Source organism: Hakea prostrata, chromosome 1 (genome assembly GCF_041222555.1).
Source record: "Hakea prostrata isolate BN-2017 chromosome 1, UWA_Hpros_2, whole genome shotgun sequence".
Lineage (NCBI taxonomy): Eukaryota > Viridiplantae > Streptophyta > Magnoliopsida > Proteales > Proteaceae > Hakea > Hakea prostrata.
Genome location: NC_142600.1, coordinates 44,290,549 through 44,315,213, shown reverse-complemented (window position 1 = coordinate 44,315,213; position 24,665 = coordinate 44,290,549). Strand labels below are relative to the sequence as shown.

Genomic DNA, 24,665 nt, shown 5'->3' with positions numbered 1-24,665 from the left:
TAAAACTAAGGGATGGATTGAGCCCAATAAACCCTTAGAATACTGGTTGTGACAACTACAAAACCAGACAAGCATATTGGATATGATATACATATCCACAAAGTGGACTAAAGGAAATACCAAAAAAAAAAAAAAATACATTATAGGTTGACCGTCTTGAACATATGGAGCACAAAGCTTCTATCCTCGCAGACTAGAATCCCGACTCATAAACATATCCCAGCATCAAAATATTCAACTCTGCCGTCCCCATCAATTGACTTTACTATATCATCTAATGACTTATTTCTAGGGAGCAATGACTCTTTGGCCATCTTTTACTCCTGGTTGCAGGATTTTAGTGCTGCTTCCTTAGTTTTGCCACTTGAATAAATTTGATTTTCTTTAAAAAAAAAAAAATTCATGCTGTCATGATCATGCTGAAAAAACTGTTGGGACTTCTTTACAATATACGTTCAGATACTTTGGTGGCTCACTGGCTCTTAACATTTTGGCTGGTGTGGCCCCGCATGGCACTTAAACCGTGGAGGAGTTCCTGTCTTGTGTACTTTCTTGCAATGTCTTCAGCTACTTTGGTCGCTCTCGACATTTTTGCTGGCGTGGCCCTGCCCGGACTTAAACCGTGGCAAGGAGGAGCTTCTCTTTTTGCCTTTCTGTCTCTCTCTCTCTTTTGGTAGTTTGCTTGCTTAAAATTTATCCAAGGCCCTAAATGGATCAGATCGAGCACAAGTACATTGATATAAGAGGGTTAAAGCTTCATATCGCGGAGATAGGAACTGGTTGGGATTCAATGCTTTTGATTTCTTTTTTCTCGATCCAAATTCTAATTTCTGGTAAGGAGATGATTCACACTGAGCTAGAACTATACTGACTGAAAACTGAAACTTACAGGGCCATCAGTGGTGTTCTTACATGGGTTCCCAGAGATTTGGTATTCTTGGCGGCACCAGATGATCGCCGTTGCCAATGCTGGATTCAGGGCACTAGCACCCGATTGGAGAGGCTATGGCCTCTCCCAGCAACCTCAGGAACCTGAGAAGGGCTCATTCAAGGATCTTATTGAAGATCTCCTTGCCATTCTCAACACCCTCTCTATACCCAAGGTATCTCGTTTCAGTTGTGAACTAAAAATTCAATTCTGTTCAGTTTTCTTTTGGTATAATTTGGTTTCTAGTGTAACCCTAATCCCAAATTATTTTGTCTTTCACGTTACATATCGTATCCTTCAAGTCCTTTTGTATTTACCGCCCTCCAAATATACTCTGCTTGCCCTGTAATGAACTTGATTCCATATTTAATGTGGTTCGGCTAAGCTAAGTTCCAACTCTATTAAATGCTATTATGTGTCTGATCAGGGCTTTGGTGGGAGCCACTGGCAGCTCATCATCTTATTGGTAACGTCAAGAGAAGTTTGAACCATAGTGCTAATCTGATTCTCACTAGAAAACATGCTTAAGTGAATCAGACTTTGCAGTGACTCATCTGATCCATCTATGGTTTCTAGAGATGTATGATCAAAATAGACTTGAGGGCTTGACAAAGAAAAGTAGATTACTTGAATACGCTGTGAGATACACAAGCTGTGAGTTAATTACTGGACTGATATCCAGAGAATAATTGACAGTAATGGTCTGGATCTTTTTTATTCGCGATTGTTCATCAATGGCTACTGCTTGGCTTATGCTATTCTTCCATAATTATGAGCTGTTGTTAATGTACAGATAGTGATTATTGTAGGTTCTCTGTCTAACATGGGAGAGCATTGATATTCCAGATTTATTATTTTACAAAAGAAGAGGATAGAAACTTACCTGGATACGCTAATCTCAAATAAAAAATGTAGCAAAAAGGATCCACATAGTCGTTCATCCACGCAATCCATCACCAATACAATCTCTTGGAAAGAGAATACAGTCCACAACTCAAAAACCTTTATGGATGGATGGTCAAATATATGATATCAAGCAAGATTAAGAAGAGAATCCAAGTTTGCGTCTCTTCCCTTCGATTTTCTTCTTGCGTTTCTTGGAGAGAAAGTGAGAGTTCAACAAATCCAGTAACTCACTTGTGAGAATGGGAGGGCGGTTACCAATATATTCCCATATATTGTAACCGCCAAATTATGCAATTCCATAATTGCCCTTGCACATAATTCAAATTCCTAACATCTCCCACATGCACAAGGACAAGTATCGATCTCTCTATCACAATGTGTCCTAGACACACATGTATATCTAGATGTATATCCTAGATATACACATTTCGATCTCTCTATTATGTATCCTAGATAGATGAACCACTTGTGTCCTAGACACCAACATCCACAAATCATATTGTAAATGGGTCATGTGACTGGTGATATACCTGCACTCGTGAGCTCCAAACTAGAAACCTTCTTAGAAGGCCAAAATGACAACATCACTCAAACAAACACACCAAATAAGCATCAGTATACCACAGAGTCCTCAGTTTATTCAAACTCACCAGACAAAAAGTATTTCGACTCCTCTTAGAGATCACCTTCTTGTCCTTAAAATGTTTGCTACTGTAACTAATATAGCTGGCGCCAGCATAAACTCTTAAGGTGCAATTGAATCAAACATTTCTTCTTGCCCCTGACCATCACACAGTTGGGATTGACTCCTTTCTCGGTAATGTTCCTTTAGGTCAAATCAATCATGACCATAGGTAACACCCCTAAGGATATTTATGGACCATAAAGTGCAGGACTCACACAATGAAAGAAGCAGGGGATCCATCCTCTCATTTCTAATGGTCGCTAAGCACACGTAGTATGATATATGTGCTATAGCGGAGCATTATATACACAATAGAACGTATGTCTCTCCTAACACCATACAGGTCTTAGTCTAGTCGCACCACTTGCGCCTAACTTGAGTTTCTTTATTGTCGCTATCCCAGCACCACATAAAGTTTTCACACTTGGCTTCTAGAGGCACCATGAATAGTGGGAACATTTATGTCGATTCTCTTTACTATAGAGAATCCTATATTGATTTCAAAATCAAGCCGACAACATGATTATGAATCGACCTACACAAGGTCATTCACAATCCATCATCTCCGCTTGCTACCAAAGCACCAAAGGCAAATGCTCATGTGAATGAGCCATTCTTATACCTATTGACATATCCCGTTTTATGCTAGAAGAACACAATCACACAGAAAGTGAGACGAAAGGCTAGAATGAACTCATATTACTAAATAATAAGAAAGTTTCAGTTCAAAAATTAGTTACAATCTACGCAAGCCTCAGGGCTATACATAAGAAATAAAAATATCCTTAGCTATAGGTTTGGCAAGAGGGTCAGCTACCATCTGATAGTAGATATGTGCTTAAGTACAACTTTCTTCTTTGTTATAATGTCTAACAAAATGATATCTCATTTGTATATGTTTGGTCTTTCCATAATACTTGAGGTCCTTGACAAAACTAAAAGTGTTATACTATCACAGAAGACAAGGGCAAGCTTTTTGGATGTAAAGAAAAAAAAATCCAGTAAGTAGTAGGAACCTTCTCAACCAAATAACCTCCTGCACCATAGTTGACTATGCCATATACATTGCTTCCATGGTCGAGAGTGATATACAAGTATGCTTCTTGCTATACCACGAAATGGCCCGGCCATTCAACAAGAAAGCATTTCCTGAGATTGATTTGCGCTCATCAATGTCTCTATCCTAGTGGGCATAACTATAGCCAATTAATCGTAAATCCGATCCTAAGTAACACAACATGTAGTTACTCGTTCCTTTGAGATATCTCAATATCCTCTTCACTGCTTTCCAATGCTCTATGTCTGGGTTTGATTAGTACTGACTAACCAAACCCACTGCATAACAAAAATATCCGGCTTAGTACACATCATAGCGTACATAAGGCTACCCACAAAATTAGTATATGGAACTCTTTCCATTTTGGTTTTTTACTCTAGAGTCTTAGGACCTATGTCAAGGCTTAAATGCAAACCCTTCTCCACTGGAGTATTTATTGGTTTGTAGTTGTGAATTTGGTATCTCTCCAAATCATTGTCAATACAGGTCTCTTGAGATAAACACAATAATCTCTTTTGCTTATTTCTTACAATCTTGACACCAAGCACATAGCATGTGTGAAACCCAGCCCTAACCTTGACCCGGAAACCTTGTTATTTGTAGGTCCGATGACCCGAAGTAAAGTAAGAAGTCAGCTTTGGGCCATCCCAGTAGAGGACTTGGTGTCTGGCTTTGAATCCATGAAGGTTGATGATGAGGTTCTATTTATGGAAACAGAATCCTGATGAAGATCTAATTAGTTGATGGACTTGGAGTGCTCTCTATCTTGGTTTGAAGGCATTTCTACCTACTAGGTAAGTCACTTGACTTGTGTGCAAAACCCCTTTAGGTTTGGATTTGATCTGGGCCTTCAATTCCCTGTTTTGGCCTTGCTGTCTGCATTGGTCGACCGATTGGTCGATCGGGCCAGTCGACCAATCCACTCGACCAATGGGTGCTGTCTTTGGCAATTAGGTTGATTCTTGCTCTATTTAAGTCTAACCTCGAGTCCACTTCGTATTTGCTGCCTCCAAACCCTCTGGAACGAACCAAAGACCTCTGCAAGTCATCTCTCTTGCATCCTTGGAGTTTTCTTGGCGGATCTTCGTCGGAACTCTTCTTTTTGCATCAAAAGGTATGTCTACTCTCTCTTCTTCTCCTACATCTTTGTTTTTCTTTCCTTTTTGAGTTGAGACAGTAGAAGAGATGCTGCATCCTCTGTTGCAAACATCTCTGAACATGTTCTCATGATCATCCTAAGGATTTAAGGCTAGAACAATGATCTTAACCATGATCATTGCAAGCTTTTGAAGGATTCATGATCAAACCATGATTTAATCTCTGATAATTTTCTAATCTGAATTCTGATCTCTTTGGATCTTCTTTCATTGATCATGTTAGTGGTTAATGGTTGTGTTTTCTTTCTATGATCCATAATCCATAGAATTCTAGTTGTTCTCTTCTACCTTACTATGTGTTCTTCATGATGCATGATAGTACATATATGGTAGGTTTTATTTCCTTATTTAGATTTATGCTTCTAAGCCTTATTCCATGAAGACCTATGCATGTTTTCATGTTTTCATTACCAAAAGCAATGATCCATCCTCCTATAGTTCTTGTCTTTGTTTTCTATTTCAAAATTCATCAAGATCCATGTTTGATTTATTTATGGTAACTTTTTGTTTCCTAATTTGGATCTTGATACCTTGATTTGATTAGTGTTTTGAGGTCCCCTATATGTTAGAATACTACTGATGTAGTCTACCCCTTGATTAGTACCCTTTTGAACCACCAAATTCGGATTTCATATCTCAAAACTCCGATTTTCTAAGCTATCGTCTGCATTGGTCGACTGATTGGTCGACTGGACCACTCGACCAATCCACTCGACCAATGAGTACAAAGCAACTCCAGGAATTGGTCCGTTTTCGGATGTTTTGATATATTTTCTGTTAGGGAACTTTCCTAATATGTTATATATACTTGTTTAGGACCTTCTTCTCAAGTTTGCCAAGATCTTACTTGACTTCTTAGGATCCTTTTGCGAGTTATAAAAGGTAAGGATGGTTATTTCCTTAATTACATAGATAGCATGAATCTAGTTTCTATATTTGAATATCATTGATTTGTTTCCTTAATTAGATTCTTACAATGATATTCTACTGTTGCATAACTTTGATTACAGTAGCATTACTTATTCATATTGAATTGATTCATGTATGATTTACTTACCAATGTTATACAAGTGATTGTTATACTGATTTCTTTCCATATATGGAGTTACCATATATGTAATGATATGAATTGATGCATGTGTATGCTTACGTATGGTTTGGGAAGGAGAGGTGTCCTTTTGACACTTCTGTCCTTGGACTACTACGGGAATATTATGGGATGTTTCCGGAGATGCCCTCTGGACACCTTCCTAAACTGTTGGATGACATATATAGGATTGTCTAGTTGTGTTTGGCTAGGATGTCCTGTTATGTCAGACCCTAATCGGAGGGGTATTGAGACCGAACGACCCGTGGTAGCAATGGGGATTCATGGGCGCTCAAGACCGGTAACCAACCCGTGAGAGGACAGGAATCACATTGTGGGGGCCATTTGTTGGTAGGGTTGCATATGGTTAGACTTGGGCTCACGGGCGCTTAAGACCGGTAACCAACCCGTGAGAGGACGTGAGAGCTTCCCGTTTACCATATGTGGATAACCAATAGGGTTGATGAGTCCGTAGTCGGGGACTATGAGGACTCTAGTGTGAAGGATACCGGAAAGGATCGTCGAGGGGACGAGGAATGGACGTATCTGGATCCGACTTGATGTAACTAAGTAGAAGACTTGCATTTGGCTAGGCTTTACCCTGACATGCGCCAGTACTTATACCAAATGGTTGTGAGAGAGAGTGTTGACTATACCCCTTAGCCATGGAATGTCCCGAGGGATGCCGGACCCATTACCAACTGATGATGAGTGATTGAGACTTTCCTGCTAGGATGTGTGCTGTGACTTAAAGCATGTCCGCCAATAGAGACCAAAGCATACTTAGAGTTAGATTCATTCATTCATTGTTTGTCTCGTATCATATTGCATTTATGATTGTTCCGGAATCCTGCCATTTGTGTTATTATGGATTTTAATCGCCTTCCTGAGTTTCTTTGAAACTCATTCCTTTATTGTACAATGTTGTTAGACTATCCTGCAGTACGGAATACTATGACGGTCCCTATGAGGAAGCGCAAGGCGAAGAGACATATCTCCGGGAAGGTGATTGCGGTTACCACAATTACTCGAAGATCCCACGGGTGGTTATGCTCCGTACGATGCTTAGTCCGACCATTGAGTGGAAGCGTCCTTGTGCTATCTATGAGATCTACACCTACAAGGATGTCGTCTACAAAGTGGAGAATAATTTAGTTACCCAATGTACTTGCTTTGGGGATTAGCTTTTATCTAGTTTATTCTTTCGAGCTACTTTTCCGCTTGGATGTAAAGTGGGATTTTTGCTTCACTTTACTTATCCGTTTGACACTACGATTATATCTATTATTCCGTTTCGTTTATGATTCATTCTTCCATTATTGGATCTATGATTTATCTTCCGCACTCTTGTTATGGTTGTTCATGATTATGTTATTGTTTATGTGGGAGGTTGATCACTCGATACCGATCTTCGGGCTGTGGATCACACTCTCGGGTATGCCGGATAGGGTACCGGGCTGGGAGGGCGTGATGATTGGTATCGAGCCCAAGGTTCGAGGAGATCCTAACCACAAAAGACAACAACTGAACATTCCTGAGTCATTGATCTGAAATGACTCATCTACTCTTAGAAGTGAATAATAGAACAACTTGAATTAGAAACTTGAACTTTGAGGCATAACAGAACATTTCTGAATAACATACCATAATTATACTTGAACAAATGTCACTAATGCAAGGAAAATAAAAGTGCATAATATACAATAACTAAAGGGAAACAAAATGAACTTCATTAATTTCAAAAGTTTTTACAATGATTACATCTGAAAAGCATAAAGGGAAAATCCTAAAGTACAGTCTATCTAGGTGATCTACTCCGATCTCTATATGCTCCGAACTCCTCTGCTAGCTGAGTCACCCGACGCTCTATCTCGTCTGTCGAGACTCCATCCTCTCGTACATCTGCTCCTGTCCCGACCTCCATCCTCTCTAGCATGGAAGTCATCGATCTCATCTGTGCACCAAGATCTGAAGTCTCCGGAACCGCATGTGAAGGGCCGCACTGCCTCGAAGTGTGATGAAGGAAACTCGTGATGCACGGGCTCGGCCTCGCGCATATCTGTATCATCTCCGGCCTGATCATCACTATCGGGACCGATATCCTCTCCTCCATCCTCCGATCCCTGATCCTCATCCTCCGATTCATCATCATCCTCACCCTCTGGACCAGGAGATCTCTCTAACCGATGTAGTCTCATCCGTCGAATGGTCCGAGTCCCAATGGGGTATCCCCGTGATCTAGTGTCCATCGGAGTATCCTCAAAACTCACCCCGAAATGCCCGAAGATCAAAGTCGAAGCCTCCCATAGCAAAGGTTCCGCATGCTAGGCCGCAGAACTAAGTCCAGCATGACCTGCTGAATGATGTAGGAAAGATCGATCTCGAAGCCCATGTAGATGCGGTAAATGACCAAGGCCTCCATCACTGTGACCCGATGGTGATGTCCGGCTTTCGGCATGATGTTTCGGCCGACTATGCGACCGATAATACGTGCGAGAACCCGTCATCCGTCCGCTAGTCCACGGTGTGAAGCATCGGCGGCTATCCCATAGCGTAGAGCATATCTCGCGAAGCTCGTACGGCAACGGATGGCTGTCCGGTCTGCTCCTGCAGGTATCCACACACACTGCTGTGGGTAGTAGGGGACACTGCAAGATCTCGGCCGATGTCCGGGTAGAGAAGCGAATCCGAGTCCGAAGGACCACTGCTCCCGAGGACAAGTCCGAGTGGATGTCCCCGGCCCCGAGCCTCCTCTGTGTAAGTAAGGTTGCTTGAAGAACAACCTCACTAGCTCCGGGTATACCGGCAAATCCTCGGTGAAGAGGTGAGTCCACTTGTAAAGTGTCGAACCTCTGCCGGATCTCGAAGGCTACGAGCTGGCGTAAGTGAAGTAGACGCCCCATCTCGATGTTACAATAGCTGAAGTAGGCCTCGTACGAAACTCGGCTCGAGGTGTGTCAAATAGGTCCGGTCTCCTAACCTCCTCTCTCGGGCTCGAATGGAACCTGACCTCTGCCCCTCAGAGCACCTACGATGCGACCCCGACCTCTACCTCCTCCTCGTCCTCCCCTCTGCATGATGTATCTGTGGAAGAGACAAGAGACATTCCAATTAGTGCTATTTCAAGATTTGAGCCAAAAGGGTATTTTCGTAATTTTTCGGAAAATTTCAAATTTGGGGGAAATTTGATTTGAACATACTAGCATGTGCACAATACTTGGAATTTCATGTTTATGAAGTTGTTTTGATGAAAATCGATCGAAAACATGGATTAAAGCGAAAAATTCAGCAAGAAGAAATTTGGGGATTTTGCAATTTAGGTCAAAATTGGATTTTTGAAAAGTTGAAATTGGTTAAATCAAATTGTATGGACCTATCTACAATGTCATCTTGAGCATGTAGCATTTGATCTCGTGCGAAAATTTCAAGCGGTTTGAGAGAAAACGAAATTTTTCTAAAGATATCGATTTCGATATAAAACTTTGCGAGATGAACACCAAATGTGTTAAAACTTGTTGTCTATGCATGTCATTGTGTTTAAAACCTAGGGAATATGTTTCTAAGCATTCCTAAGCATGATCTCTAGCATTGGATACAAGTAAAGCATGGTTTTATTGAAATGCAAGCATGAGAAGATGAAAATGGAAGAAAGAATGAGAGATTTACCTTGTTTGTGAAGATGGTGTGTTGTGGTGTTGTTGTTGAAGCACTAAATCACCTCAAGAACACTTGTGGGAACTCTTGGATATTTTCCCTAGAGCTCTCTCACCTTTGGAAGAAGTTAGAATGAGGTTGGAATGTGGAAATGAGGCTTATAATGCGAATTTTCGCATTCCATCTTCATTGGTCGGCGATTGGTCGATCGGGTCACTCGACCAACCACTCGACCAATGGTCACGGTGACCTCATTTGCTGTTGAATTTTTGGAAAATGTGATTTTTGCCTTATGGAATATTGTTTGATGACTATATGGATATATTTGAGCATGATTTAAGTTTTCAAATCATTTGGACTTGTGGTTTATGTTGAATCTTCGAAATTCGGTATTTTGATGTTCTCGGTTTTGCGAGAATGGTTACTCCGAGAAGTGGGCGTGGTGAATCCGGTGGTCATGGAGGTGGTGAAGTACCTCGGGAGGAGGTGGTGAAGTACCTTATGGAGGTGGTGAGATACCAAATGCTGATCGGGGTACTCATGAGATCCCTGGTGCCCCGAATGTTGGAAGTTTCGGAGATATTGCCAATATCATGGGCAATATGATGCAGCGACAAGCGGCTCGGTTCAACCGGATGTTGGTGGGTTTCATGACTCTGCATAATGAGACCCGGGCTGGTGCTAATGTGAATCCTCATGCCGCAGCTCTTGAATGCGGGAGGTTTAGCTGGAACTCCTCATACTACTTTGATGGAGAGTTTTCTAAAGATGCAAGTACCCACTTTTCTTGGAGTTACCAAGGACCCCTTGTTTCCTAACAAGTGGCTTCGTGAGTTGGAGAAGGCTTTCCGACATCTGCAATGCTCGGAAGCTCGAAGATTTTGTTTCTTTGAGCGAAGTTGCAACATGAAGCTGATGCATGGTGGATTTCCACTCGTCTGTTTTGGAAGGTTTGCATGCGGGAGTTGTAACTTGGGAGTTATTCAAAGAGGCTTTTTGTATGAACTACTTTCCCGAGGCGGTGAAGGATGCAAAGGAAGGCTGAGTTTATGATTCGACTCAAGGAACTTTGTCTGTGTTGGGGTATCAACGAAGTTCGAGGAGCTTCATTTCTTTGCTCCAGATTCTTTGAAGGAAGACCTCGCCAAAGCAAAGAAGTTCTTCAAAGGACTGCGCCACTGCCATTAAAGCTTATCTCACGATCCAGCCTATAGTGAACTATGCTCAAGTGGTGCGAGAACTCGAAGAAGTTGGAAGAAACGAGAGAAGGAAAGTGCTCGTGTGCAAAAGCCTTGGCGATCAAGAAATTCTGGTTTGGTGGATCGCAATGACCGTCGTTATGTGAGACCTACACCCTACCCCACTCCTACCTTTCGGGCTAAGAGTGTAGGTCGAACACGGGTTTTCAGCAGCCCGGCCGGTTTAAAACGTATGGGCGGAAACCGATCACCAGCAAATGCAAATGCAAGTGCAAGTGCAAGTGCGAGTGCAAGGCCTTTTGTTCGAAGCCTCTCTGTTGCAGCCACCCTGTTGGATCCAGCAATCCTGTTTGCTTCTCTGCAAGCAAGCTGGTCATTTTGCTCGTGCTTGTCCGAAGCGGCACATGCACAGCCTGCCCCGATGGTGAAGAGTGTTCCTGCTCCTCCCTCTGGTAGAGTTTTCGGTATTTCCAGATCTTGAGCGGGATCCAAGCCATGATGTGATTACGGGTACATTGTTAGTCGCTTCTATTTCTGCATTTGTCTTATTTGATACGGGTGCATCTCATTCGTTCATGTCATCTGCATTCATCAAGAAGACTAACCTAATCCCTGAGAAGTTGTCTAGTTGTTTATTGATTAGTACACCTCTTTGGTCTGTTGTGAAACTAGATAAGGGGTTATCTAAATGTCTGTGTTGATTGGTGAGAAGAACTTGGAAGCCAATTTTGTGATTCTTGACATGAAGGACTTCGATGTTATTTTGGGAATTGATTGGTTGACAGCCCACAAAGCTGTGTGTTCCTTTGTTCCTCAAAGAAGATTCAGTTCCATATTTGTGGAAGTCCGGTCTTTGAATTTCAAGGTGAAAAGAGAAGGGTTTGTAAGAAGGTGCTTTCTGCACTGATGCAAGTCTATGCCCTAGTGGATGATGCTTCATCCGAAGGCAAGGGTATAGTGGAGAAAAGAGTCGATGAAGTCGAGTTGTCTGCGACTTTGTTGATGTCTTCCCCGATGACCTATCGGGAGTGCCTCCGGACAGAGATGTCGAATTCTCTATTGATCTCGTCCCTGGTGCCGCTCCGGTATCTAAAGCTCCGTATAGGATGGCTCCTACTGAGTTGAAAGAGTTGCAAAATCAGTTGAATGAGCTCATTGATAGAGGTTTCGTACAGCCTAGTGTGTCACCTTGGGGAGCTCCGGTCTTGTTCGTCAAGAAGAAAGACGGTAGTATGCGCTTGTGCATCGACTACCGTGAGTTGAATAAGTTGACTATCAAGAATAGATATCCGCTGCCCGAGAATTGATGATCTCTTCGATCGGTTGAAGGGTGCGGTTGTGTTCTCGAAGATTGACTTAAGGTCCGGATATCACCAATTGAAAGTGAAGTCTAGTGATATCTTCAAGACGAGCTTTCCGAACGCGGTATGGTCACTACGAGTTTAGAGTCATGCCCTTCGGATTGACCAATGCTCCTGCGGTGTTCATGGACCTCATGAACCGAGTATTTCATGATGTGCTTGATAAGTTTGTGATTGTGTTCATTGATGACATCTTGATCTATTCGAAGAGCGAAGAAGAGCATGCGAGTCATCTAAGTTTCACTTTGCAAAGGTTGCGGGAAAAGAAGTTGTTTGCTAAGTTTAGCAAGTGTGATTTACGGCTTAAGAGAGTGGTTTTCCTTGGTCATGTAGTTTCAGCCGAAGGTATTCGTGTCGATCTCGAAAAGGTCCAAGCTGTGGCTGATTGGGAGAGACCGAAGTCAGTAACGGAAATAAGAAGTTTTCTTGGATTGGCGGGGTACTACCGAAGGTTTATAGAGAACTTTTCTCGGTTGGCTGCTCCTATGACTAAGTTGACCAGGAAAGAAGAGAAGTTTGTTTGGTCTGACGCTTGTGAGAAGAATTTCCAAGAGTTGAAAGATAGATTGACCAGTGCCCCGGTTTTGACTATACCCGATAGTTCCGGTGGTATGACGGTTTATACCGATGCGTCAAAGATTGGTTTGGGTTGTGTCTTGATGCAACATGGCAAGGTCGTAGCCTATGCTTCTCGGCAATTGAAGGATTATGAGCGGAATTACCCCACTCACGATCTAGAACTTGCCGCCGTTGTCTTTGCTTTGAAGATTTGGAGACATTATCTTTACGGTGAGAAGATTGCCATTTTCACGGATCATAAGAGTTTGAAATATTTCTTTACCCAAAAGGAGTTGAACATGAGACAAAGGAGATGGTTGGAACTCGTCTCCGATTATGATTGTGATATTCAGTATCATCCTGGGAAAGCAAATGTTGTTGCTGATGCTCTTAGTAGGAAGAACCAGAAGAAGACTTTGGATTTAAATGCTTTGAGTTTACCATTGTGGTCTTCTATTGAAAGTTTTGATTTGGAAATCGTCCACGAGAATTCTGATTTTATTCTTTACGCCATGACGGCAAGATCTGGTCTTAGAGATAAGATTGTTGCTCTGCGAGTTACGATCGGGGAGTTTTTGACCAAAGTTGAGAAGATTTCTTTGAATCTGAGTCGGACCCCGACTTTGGTATATCCATGGATGGTGCTTTATTGTTTAGAGGAAGGCGTGTGTGCACACAAACGATGAAGTTAAGAATGAAATATTGAAGGAAGCACACCGGTCGGTCTTTCTTGTACACCGGGAAGCACCAAGATGTACAAGGACTTGAAGGAACATTTTTGGTGGATTGGTTTAAAGGCGGATGTTGATGATTTTGTTGCCAAGTGTGAGACTTGCCAACGTGTTAAAGCCGTTCGACAACCTCCATCTGGATTACTTCAACCCCTTCCTATTCCTAGTTGGAAGTGGGAAGATATCTCCATGGACTTTGTGACTAGCTTGCCTCGGACAAGTAAAGGCAATGACAACTGTGTGGGTGATTGTTGATAGGTTGACCAAATCAGCCCATTTCATTCCTATGAAGATCACTCATACTCTGGATAAGCTAGCCGGGCTTTATGTGGATAATGTGGTTCGATCTGCATGGTGTGCCATTGAGTATTGTCTCGGATCGTGATCCTAGGTTCACCTCAAGGTTTTGGAATAGTTTGCGAAGGCCTTGGGAACCAATTGAACTTGAGTACAGCTCATCATCCACGGTCGATGGACAATACGAGCGGACAATTCGGACATTGGAAGACATGCTCGGATCTTGTGTGGTGGATATGGGTGGAAATTGGGATGAACACCTAGCTTTGGTTGAGTTTGCCTATAACAACGGTTATCAAGCAACAATAGGCATGGCTCCATTCAAGGCTTTGTATGGTAGTACTTGTAGGACACCTTTGTCTTGGGTCGAGGCAATTGAAAGAAAAGTCTTAGGTCTCGAGATGATTGAAGCTACAAGTGCTATGGTAGATATGATAAGAGAAAGGATTAAGTCTGCCGATCGAGACAGAAATCTTATCTTGATAAGAGAAGGACCGATTTGGAATTTCAAGTTGGAGAGAAAGTCTTTACGAAGGTCTCACCAATGAAGGGTGTGATGAGATTCAATGTTAAGGGTAAGCTTAGCCCTCGTTACATTGGACCTTTCGAGATTTTGGAAAAGGTTGGACCTGTTGCGTATCGATTAGCATTACCTCCGTCTCTTGCTGGTGTGCACAATGTGTTTCATATTTCGATGCTCCGAAAATACATAGAGAATCCGGAACACATTTTGCAGCAAGCACTGAAGGACTTAGTGCTGATTTGACCTATGATGAAGAACCGGCCGAAATCCTGGATAGGAAGGACAAGCAGCTGCGGAATCGCGCCATTCCTTTGGTGAAGATTCGGTGGAAGAACCATACCCCTGAAGAAGCTTCTTGGGAGAAGGAAGAAGACATGAAGGAGAAGTTTCCTTACCTCTTTGGAAGCACGTGCGCTTTCAATTTCGGGGACGAAATTTCTTTAAGGGGGGAGAATGTGAAACCCAGCCCTAACCTTGACCCGGAAACCTTGTTATTTGTAGGTCCGATGACCCGAAGTAAAGTAAGAAGTCAGCTTTGGGCCATCCCGGTAGAGGACTTGGTGTACGGCTTTGAATCCATGAAGGTTGATGATGAGGTTCTATTTATGGAAACAGAATCCTGATGAAGATCTAATTAGTTGATGGACTTGGAGTGCTCTCTATCTTGGTTTGAAGGCATTTCTACCTACTAGGTAAGTCACTTGACTTGTGTGCAAAACCCCTTTAGGTTTGGATTTGATCTGGGCCTTCAATTCCCTGTTTTGGCCTTCTTTATCTGCATTGGTCGACTGATTGGTCGGCTGGGCCAGTCGACCAATCCACTCGACCAATGGGTCTTGTCTTTGGCAATTAGGTTGATTCTTGCTCTATTTAAGTCTAACCTCGAGTCCACTTCGTATTTGCTGCCTCCAAACCCTCTGGAGCGGACCAAAGACCTCTGCAAGTCATCTCTCTTGCATCCTTGGAGTTTTCTTGGCGGATCTTCGTCGGAACTCTTCTTTTTGCATCAAAAGGTATGTCTACTCTCTCTTCTTCTCCTACATCTTTGTTTTTCTTTCCTTTTTGAGTTGAGGCAGTAGAAGAGATGCTGCATCCTCTGTTGCAAACATCTCCGAACATGTTCTCATGATCATCCTAAGGATTTAAGGCTAGAACAATGATCTTAACCATGATCATTGCAAGCTTTTGAAGGATTCATGATCAAACCATGATTTAATCTCCGATAATTTTCTAATCTGAATTCCGATCTCTTTGGATCTTCTTTCATTGATCATGTTAGTGGTTAATGGTTGTGTTTTCTTTCTATGATCCATAATCCATAGAATTCTAGTTGTTCTCTTCTACCTTACTATGTGTTCTTCATGATGCATGATAGTACATATATGGTAGGTTTTATTTCCTTATTTAGATTTATGCTTCTAAGCCTTATTCCATGAAGACCTATGCATGTTTTCATGTTTTCATTACCAAAAGCAATGATCCATCCTCCTATAGTTCTTGTCTTTGTTTTCTATTTCAAAATTCATCAAGATCCATGTTTGATTTATTTATGGTAACTTTTTGTTTCCTAATTTGGATCTTGATACCTTGATTTGATTAGTGTTTTGAGGTCCCCTATATGTTAGAATACTACTGATGTAGTCTACCCCTTGATTAGTACCCTTTTGAACCACCAAATTCGGATTTCATATCTCAAAACTCTGATTTTCTAAGCTACTGTCTGCATTGGTCGACTGATTGGTCGACTGGACCACTCGACCAATCCACTCGACCAATGAGTACAGCAACTCCAGAATTGGTCTGTTTCGGATGTTTTGATATATTTTCTGTTAGGGAACTTTCCTAATATGTTATATATACTTGTTTAGGACCTTCTTCTCAAGTTTGCCAAGATCTTACTTGACTTCTTAGGATCCTTTTGCGAGTTATAAAAGGTAAGGATGGTTATTTCCTTAATTACATAGATAGCATGAATCTAGTTTCTATATTTGAATATCATTGATTTGTTTCCTTAATTAGATTCTTACAATGATATTCTACTGTTGCATAACTTTGATTACAGTAGCATTACTTATTCATATTGAATTGATTCATGTATGATTTACTTACCAATGTTATACAAGTGATTGTTATACTGATTTCTTTCCATATATGGAGTTACCATATATGTGATGATATGAATTGATGCATGTGTATGCTTACGTATGGTTTGGGAAGGAGAGGTGTCCTTTTGACACTTCTGTCCTTGGACTACGACGGGAATATTATGGGATGTTTCCGGAGATGCCCTCTGGACACCTTCCTAAACTGTTGGATGACATATATAGGATTGTCTAGTTGTGTTTGGCTAGGATGTCCTGTTATGTCAGACCCTAATCGGAGGGGTATTGAGACCGAACGACCCGTGGTAGCAATGGGGATTCATGGGCGCTCAAGACCGGTAACCAACCCGTGAGAGGACAGGAATCACATTGTGGGGGCCATTTGTTGGTAGGGTTGCATATGGTTAGACTTGGGCTCACGGGCGCTTAAGACCGGTAACCAACCCGTGAGAGGACGTGAGAGCTTCCCGTTTACCATATGTGGATAACCAATAGGGTTGATGAGTCCGTAGTCGGGGACTATGAGGACTCTAGTGTGAAGGATACCGGAAAGGATCGTCAGGGACGAGGAATGGACGTATCTGGATCTGACTTGATGTAACTAAGTAGAAGACTTGCATTTGGCTAGGCTTTACCCTGACATGCGCCAGTACTTATACCAAATGGTTGTGAGAGAGTGTGTTGACTATACCCCTTAGCCATGGAATGTCCCGAGGGATGCCGGACCCATTACCAACTGATGATGAGTGATTGAGACTTTCCTACAGAAGTACGGTGCTATGACTTAAAGCATGTCTGCCAATAGAGACCAGCATACTTAGAGTTAGATTCATTCATTCATTGTTTGTCTCGTATCATATTGCATTTATGATTGTTCTGGAATCCTGCCATTTGTGTTATTATGGATTTTAATCGCCTTACTTGAGTTTCTTTGAAACTCATTCCTTTATTGTACAATGTTGTTAGACTATCCTGCAGTACGGAATACTATGACGGTCCCTATGAGGAAGCGCAAGGCGAAGAGACATATCTCCGGGGAAGGTGATTGCGGTTACCACAATTACTCTGAAGATCCCACGGGTGGTTATGCTCCGTACGATGCTTAGTCCGACCATTGAGTGGAAGCGTCCTTGTGCTATCTATGAGATCTACACCTACAAGGATGTCGTCTACAAAGTGGAGAATAATTTAGTTACCCAATGTACTTGTTACTGGGATTAGCTTTTATCTAGTTTATTCTTTCGAGCTACTTTTCCGCTGGATGTAAAGTGGGATTTTTGCTTCACTTTACTTATCTGTTTGACACTCTGATTATATCTATTATTCCGTTTCGTTTATGATTCATTCTTCCATTATTGGATCTATGATTTATCTTCCGCACTCTTGTTATGGTTGTTCATGATTATGTTATTGTTTATGTGGGAGGTTGATCACTCGATACCTGATCTTCGGGCTGTGGATCACACTCTCGGGTATGCCAGATAGGGTACCGGCTGGGAGGGCGTGACAGCATGCTTCACCCATGTCCTTCACATCAAAGATGGAGGACAACCATTTCTTAATGGTTTTGAATAGCTCCTTACTATTGCTAGCCATGAGCATGTCATCTACATACAATGTCAGAATGAGAAAATTACCATATGATCTCTTGGTGTAAACACAAGGGTCTTCCTCAAGCGTGGAAAAATCATTTTCCATCATAGCTTGGTGGAAGCGCACATTCCACTGTCTGGATGCTTGCTTTAAGCCATATATAGACCTTTTGAGCCTGCACACTTTATGCTCTAGTCCCTTAGCTTCAAAGCCTTGAGGTTGATTCAAATATATCTTTTCCTCAAGTCCTCCATTGAGAAAAATATTATTTACATCCATCTGGTGAAGCTTTAAGTCCATCTGAACAACAATGGCTAATATGAGGCGGATGGAGGCAAACCTAACCACAGGGGAAAAGGTTTTCTCATAATCAATGCCCTCTCTATGGGTGTAGCCCTTAGCGACCAAACGACCCTTGAATCTCTCAATAGATCCAAGATCCATTCACATTTCTCTTGATCGTAAGAACCCACTTGTTCCCAATTGCCTTTTGGCCCGGCGGTAAGTCAACCAAGTCCTAGACATGGTTCTCTCTCATCAACTTCATCTCTTCCTCTATAGCTTTCAGCCATTCCTTTGAGCTAGTTCCTGCAAAGGCTTCCTATACGCTCTTCATTTCCTTCTCATCGACTAGAGTTATCTCAGTTGCCTCACGGTTAGTCTCTTTATGAGCTACCATGTAGGTTTTATCCTCTATGTCGAAACATCGACGACGAACTAGCCCATGCTTACGACAGCACAAGTGCATGTTAGATTGCTCACCCTCTGAGGGAGTTATCACATCTACGCTCCAACTTTTACCAGGATCTTCTAGATGAACCTCATGTTCACTATCAAGAATTTGAGTTCCTAGAGTGACAAGATCACTATCTTGCATTTCAAAGAATTTCAATGACTCTTTATTAACTCGTGCAAGAGATGGAAAATCATTTTCCAAGAATGTCATCCTTAGACTCAAGTTCTATTCTCCTCTCACTTCATCTAGCCCAATAAAGACATGGCCAATTCAAGTGTTTAATATATCTAACAAAGATACAATTTTTCCCTTTGGGTCTAAGCTCCCTATATTGGTGAGAGGTTGAGTGAACATATGTTGCACAAGCCCATGCGCGCATGTGACTCAAATCCAAATTCTTACGGTCCACAACTTATATGGTGTGGAAGGAACTGTTTAGTTGGAACTCTGTTGAGGATATAGGCTACAGCTAGCAAAGCATCTCCTAAAAAAGAGATGGGTAGGTTTGCCTGCACCATCGTGAATCTCACCATGTATAGCAACGTTCTATTCCTCCTCTCAGCAACCCTATTTTGTTGTGGAGTTCCTAGAATAGCAAGTTGCTTAGTTATCCCCTTTTCATCACACAACTATTTGAACATATCGGAGAGATACTCTCGACCTCTATCTGTTCTAAGAGTTTTAATTTTTTTATCTAACTGATTCTCAACTAAGCTCATGAATTTCTTAAAGCATTCTAGAGCTTCTGACTTGTGAGGAATTAGATAAATATGAGCATACTGCGTATAGTCATATATGAATGTGATGAAATAGGTATGTCCTTTCCTAGTATGCATATTCATGGGTCAACAAACATCTGAATGGATAAATTCTAGAGGAAGAGAGGGTCTCAAAGCCTTTTTGAACGATTTTTGAGTTGCTTTTCCTGTTAGACATGATTCACACGTCAGCAATTCAGATAAGGAACCTTGGCCCAAAAGGCCTTCCTTTGCCAACCTGTTCATCCTTTCAAGGCCAATATGCCCTAATCTAGCATTCCACATAATAGTACTAGTACACACAATATTTTGGCACATAAGAGCACTAATATAATTAGATACAATACAATAAAACCATTCTGGAGAAAATCACTACCATAAACTGTATCACCTAGATACAAAACTATAGAATTGTTCTCAAATACAACTCTAAAACAATGTCTTATAAGCAAAACAATAGAAACAAGACTCTGCCGAATACCTGAAGCATACAACACATTATGGAGTAAAAGCGTCCAGCTACCTCGCAAAACTAATTTGCACGTGCCAGCGCCATGGACATCCACACTCAAGTTGTTCTCCATTGTTATTCTTCTGCTTCCTCTTGGAATACAGTGATATTCCACAAAGCTCAAATGTCTCCTTGTTATGTGTTTTGTCACACCTAAATCAACAATTCATAAAGAAGTTAATTCAGCAAGCATCGAAGTGCTTGTTGCATAACAAGATGAGGTATAACACAAAGTACATATCTCCTGCTCAGTGCAATCACAAGCAAAGTGACTAGGCTTCTGGCAATTAAAGCAAATCACAAGCAATTTCTTTTTTCCACCTCTGGTCCCCCTGGAACGCTTGGGGCCATTCTTCTTTCTATTCCCACCCTTATTGCCTTGCCTACAATGTTGAGGTTGAGCTTTATCCTTCTTGGGCTTAAAGTATGCACCCTTATTGGTGCTTGCTTCAGCAACACATACCTCAGTGGGAAGGGCATCAACCATCATCTGGTCCTCCTTTAGTTCAAGGTGTTTGGCAGCTTGATCGAATGTCTTGACATCATCAACATGGGTCAAGAAAATCTTCATGTGCCCCCAATACTTGAGTGATGTTTGGGCATTAAGAGCATGATGGGGCTAAGTGGGAGCTATTGGGTAGAAAAGTTCTGTGTGAACCACCTCATAGCAAAGCATGACTTTGTGTTTTACTTTTGTAAGCAGTAAAGCAGTTTTAATTTGGGTCATTTATTTATTGAATCATGTTGCTAGCGTCGAATGAAACTAGTATATAAATTCTATGTGGATTTGCATGAGAATTCGATTGGATGTTTATTAGCATTTTTTTGTTCAAATGCTTATCCCGTAGGTTGACCATGCTAGGGTTCCAAAACAACCGTGGATCCTCTCACTTGGATCCAACCCAAGATATCAACAATAAAATTCAAAAGGAAAATAGATTAACCATCCAAGGATTCAGAAGGAAATAAAAAACGTGGAAACTTTTTTTTTTTTTTTGGTAAACCAAAAAACGTGGAAACTTGGCTTTGATGCCAATGTAGGTTCTCTGTCCTACATGGGAGAGCATGATATTCCAGATTTATATTCTACAGAAGGAGAGGATAAAAACTTACTTGGATACGCCAAACCCAAATGAAAAATGCAGCGGAAGAAAAAGAAAGGATCCACGTAGTCGTTCCTCCACGCAATCCTTCACTGGTAAATCCTCAATCTCATGGAAAGAGAATACAGTCTACAACCCACATACCTTTATGGATGGATGGTCAAAGATATGAGATCAAGCAAGATCAAGAAGAGGAGCCAAGTCTGCGTCTCTTCCCTTCAATTTCCTTCTTGCGTTTCTTGAAGAGAAAGTGAGAGTCCAATGAATCCAATAACTCACTTGTGAGAGTGGGACGACGGTTACCAATATATCCTCGTATATTGTAACACCCAATTATGCAATTCTATAATTTCCCTTGGGCATAATTAAAATTCCCAACAATTATCGAAATCCCCAAGATCAAAGGTGAAATTTATGCTGCTTGGCAGGTACCCACAATATGAAACTAGCCTCCTAAGTATATGAATAGATGTACTATATGCATAACTTCGGGTAAAGCATGATCTTTTAATGGCATGGACTGTTGTATTTACTCTCTGTTTTGTTTTTTCATTCATTTCTTGAGATCCCCAACCCCCAACCCCCCCCCCCCCCCAACCAAAAAAAAAAGGAAAAAATCTAATTAGTATGTAATTATCTTAAACATGATGCCAGGCTTTCCTCATTGGTAAAGATTTTGGAGTCGTTCCTGCCAATTTGTTTGCTGTTCTCTTTCCGGACAGGGTCTCAGGAGTATTGACAATGGGAGTTCCTTATGTTCCGTCTTCATTGCCTTCAATATTTAACCAGCTTCCTGAAGGCTTCTATGTTTTCAGATGGAAGGTAAGAAACCAGTTGCCATTCTCATTTGCTTTCTCTATGCATAATCAGATCCAATTAAGTTTATCCAGAACAGAGGGTAATGACTCATGATTCAGGAAAAAAAAGATTCTGATATCTTCTGGTTCAATAGGTAATTATGTATGAACAATTGGCATCTTATTGACTAAGCGTTCAGAAGTACACCATCACCGTAAATTCTTTACTTCAGCAAATTAGTTTCTTTCCTCAGTGATCCCCTTAAACCACTGAGAATGGTTGTCAAAATTTCAACTAGGCCTATCTTATATTACAAGCTTTCATCTCTAAGCCAAGTTTCAATGCACCTATTGCAAATGTGCCTCAGTGGAACATTCCAACAACCATTGTCTGCTTATGGTCAGACATCAAGACTACCTTAGCCTATTTAGAAAAAGAAGAGGAACAAAAAATGGGGAAGAAAAATACTAATTCTTGTCTACATTTTAGGAACCTGGAAGGGCTGAAGCAGATTTTGGTCGCTTCAGTATTAAGACAGTGGTGCGAAACATTTACATTCTTTTCTCAGGAAGTGAACTACCAATAGCAGGTCAGAATCAAGAGGTCCTGGACTTGGTGGATCCGTCTTCTCCCCTACCTCCCTGGTTCACCGAGGAAGATCTTGAAGAGTATGCAACACTATATGAAAAATCTGGATTCCGTTTTCCACTGCAAGTACCATATAGGTATTCTATTCTTCTTCTGTATTATCCTTTCATCCCCACATAAAAGTTGAGACCATGCTTCTTCTTTTCTGATCTCTCTTTTATTGAATAAAGTTAGGTTTCTTATTAGAAAACAACACTTAAAAATAGAGTTCATTAAAATTATAAATGTATGTGTTAAAAGAACCATAGTGAATCAGGCTGTTAATGGGAGTATTATTTGTTCCAAGAAGAAATGTCTCTCTGAACCTAAGGCATCGTTTCCTATGCCTCTTTACATAAGCACTTTTTATTCGTTCTTTCAAGAAGATAGAAAAAACAATGAAACAAATATTATGTGTCACCTGAAAATTAGATTCAGAAAACCCTTTCCAGCTATTTGTATAATGAGCTGAACATTTCTGTAGGACCTTTCACGAGGACATGAGTTTGACTGATCCAAGAGTTAAAAGTACCATCACTGCTGATCATGGGTGAAAAGGACTATGCCCTACGAGTACCTGGAATGGAGGAATACGTAAGGAGTGGAATGGTGAAAGATTTTGTCCCTGATCTGGAGATCACATTCGTGCCCGAAGGAACACATTTCGTTCAGGAGCAATTTCCAGACAAGGTGAACCAGCTTATCACAACTTTTCTTAGCAAGCATTCTCACTAAATTTCTAGGTGATATTTGTCTTAAGAATAGCCCACATTTCATGGGCTGCCTAAGGTAAATAATCAGCACATACAATTCAGTAAATTGTCTTTGAAGTTCCCGATCTGTAACACTTTTAAGTTACTTAAGCCTGTGTTTTCTGATTAGTATCTATTCCTATTATAGGTTATGGGCAAAACTATTCTATCTTTAGCAAAACTATAAGTTGCAATTTTGTTGTATGACTTGGGAGATCAAAAATGGAAATTGACCATAGAATAGGTAAGTGGGCGTGCTTTTAGTACAGTGGTGGCTGGTAATCTCTTATGTAAAGAGGCAGCAAGACCTTGGTGTCGGACCTTCGTCCTTTCACACTTTCTCCTAACTTATGGGTCCCCATCATTTTCGAGTTTGGTTACTACCACACTTCAAACAATTGAAAGAAATCCCAAGTACGTCCACTCCCCTCAGCACCAATAGACAGATTACATGGTCGAAGGCTCTAGTGTTTTATTAAGAATAAATTATATATGCATTTTCTAGGTTTGTTAATTATTATGTTTATTTTATATCTGAATTCTTCTATTATGTTTGTATACCCTATTTTTTCAAATGATATAACAATCATAATCCCATGATCAGAATAATAGGATTAAGTGATGATTTAACATTTACTATATTTTTCAAATTCATTGTTGTAGGAGTGTCAATCATTCAATCTAGGTTAGTTCGAGTTTGGCTTAACACTTTAAAGCTGAAAGCACCAACCCAACTAAGTTGGGTTCCAAAAATACTTCTTATGAAACAAAAATACTAACATAAACAAATATTTCCATACGTCAATTTGTAGATAAATAATAATAGTTCATTATCTCCTTCACTTACGAAAATAGATTTATAGTACTGGTAACTCCGATAATTATACAAACTACAAACCTTGGGTAAGTATAACAGGTTTAAAGGGTTTGGGTACTTACAACGGTTAGGTCTATTCGGCTTGGGGTAACGGGCCACTAACAGATTGGACAGAACCAACTTGAAACCAGTCGGTTTTAAACCCTCAGTCCATAAGCCTTGGTTTGGTTTGTTTGGGCCTTAACAAGGTGGTACTGCTAGGTCCCAAAATTGTCAACCCTCCCCTTGTTGTCCTATAACTTCAAATTTGTTTCACTATGACTTTCAAGTAAGAAAAGAAAAACCAAAAAGAGAAAAACCGTTCTGTCATCTATTGGTGGACTGAATCATTCACTTTTGGGTTTTTTTTTTTTTAAGATTCAGCAGAAACAAACATGTCTCTTCTAATTTAAAACTATGTTAGGCATAGAAGTGCTCACGTAATGTGAAAATTTTCAAGAGATATAAATGTAACAATTTGCAGATTTAGGTAATATATATGTAATTTGCTATAAAATTAAAGGTCACCATAGGATTTTAGTAAGGTCTGCTAAGCTATATAAGGAAGCTTACTGGATTTCTATTATTTGACTTCCCTTTTTTCTTTTTTCTTTTTTGGGTAATCAGCATTTCATTGGGAAAAAGTTGAAGAGCACAAGGCATTGGACTCACGTAAGTCGACCAAC

The 24,665-nt window shown here is 40.9% G+C and overlaps 1 pseudogene across 1 annotated transcript; it reads left to right on the top strand.

The window, feature by feature from the left end:
- Nucleotides 1-553: 553 nt before the first annotated feature.
- Nucleotides 554-23,644, top strand: LOC149029019 (epoxide hydrolase 3-like; annotated as a pseudogene). Its single transcript, XR_016172336.1, has 5 exons — nt 554-779; nt 892-1,103; nt 21,601-21,768; nt 22,234-22,469; nt 22,856-23,644. The product of XR_016172336.1 is annotated as an epoxide hydrolase 3-like (transcript).
- Nucleotides 23,645-24,665: the final 1,021 nt, after the last annotated feature.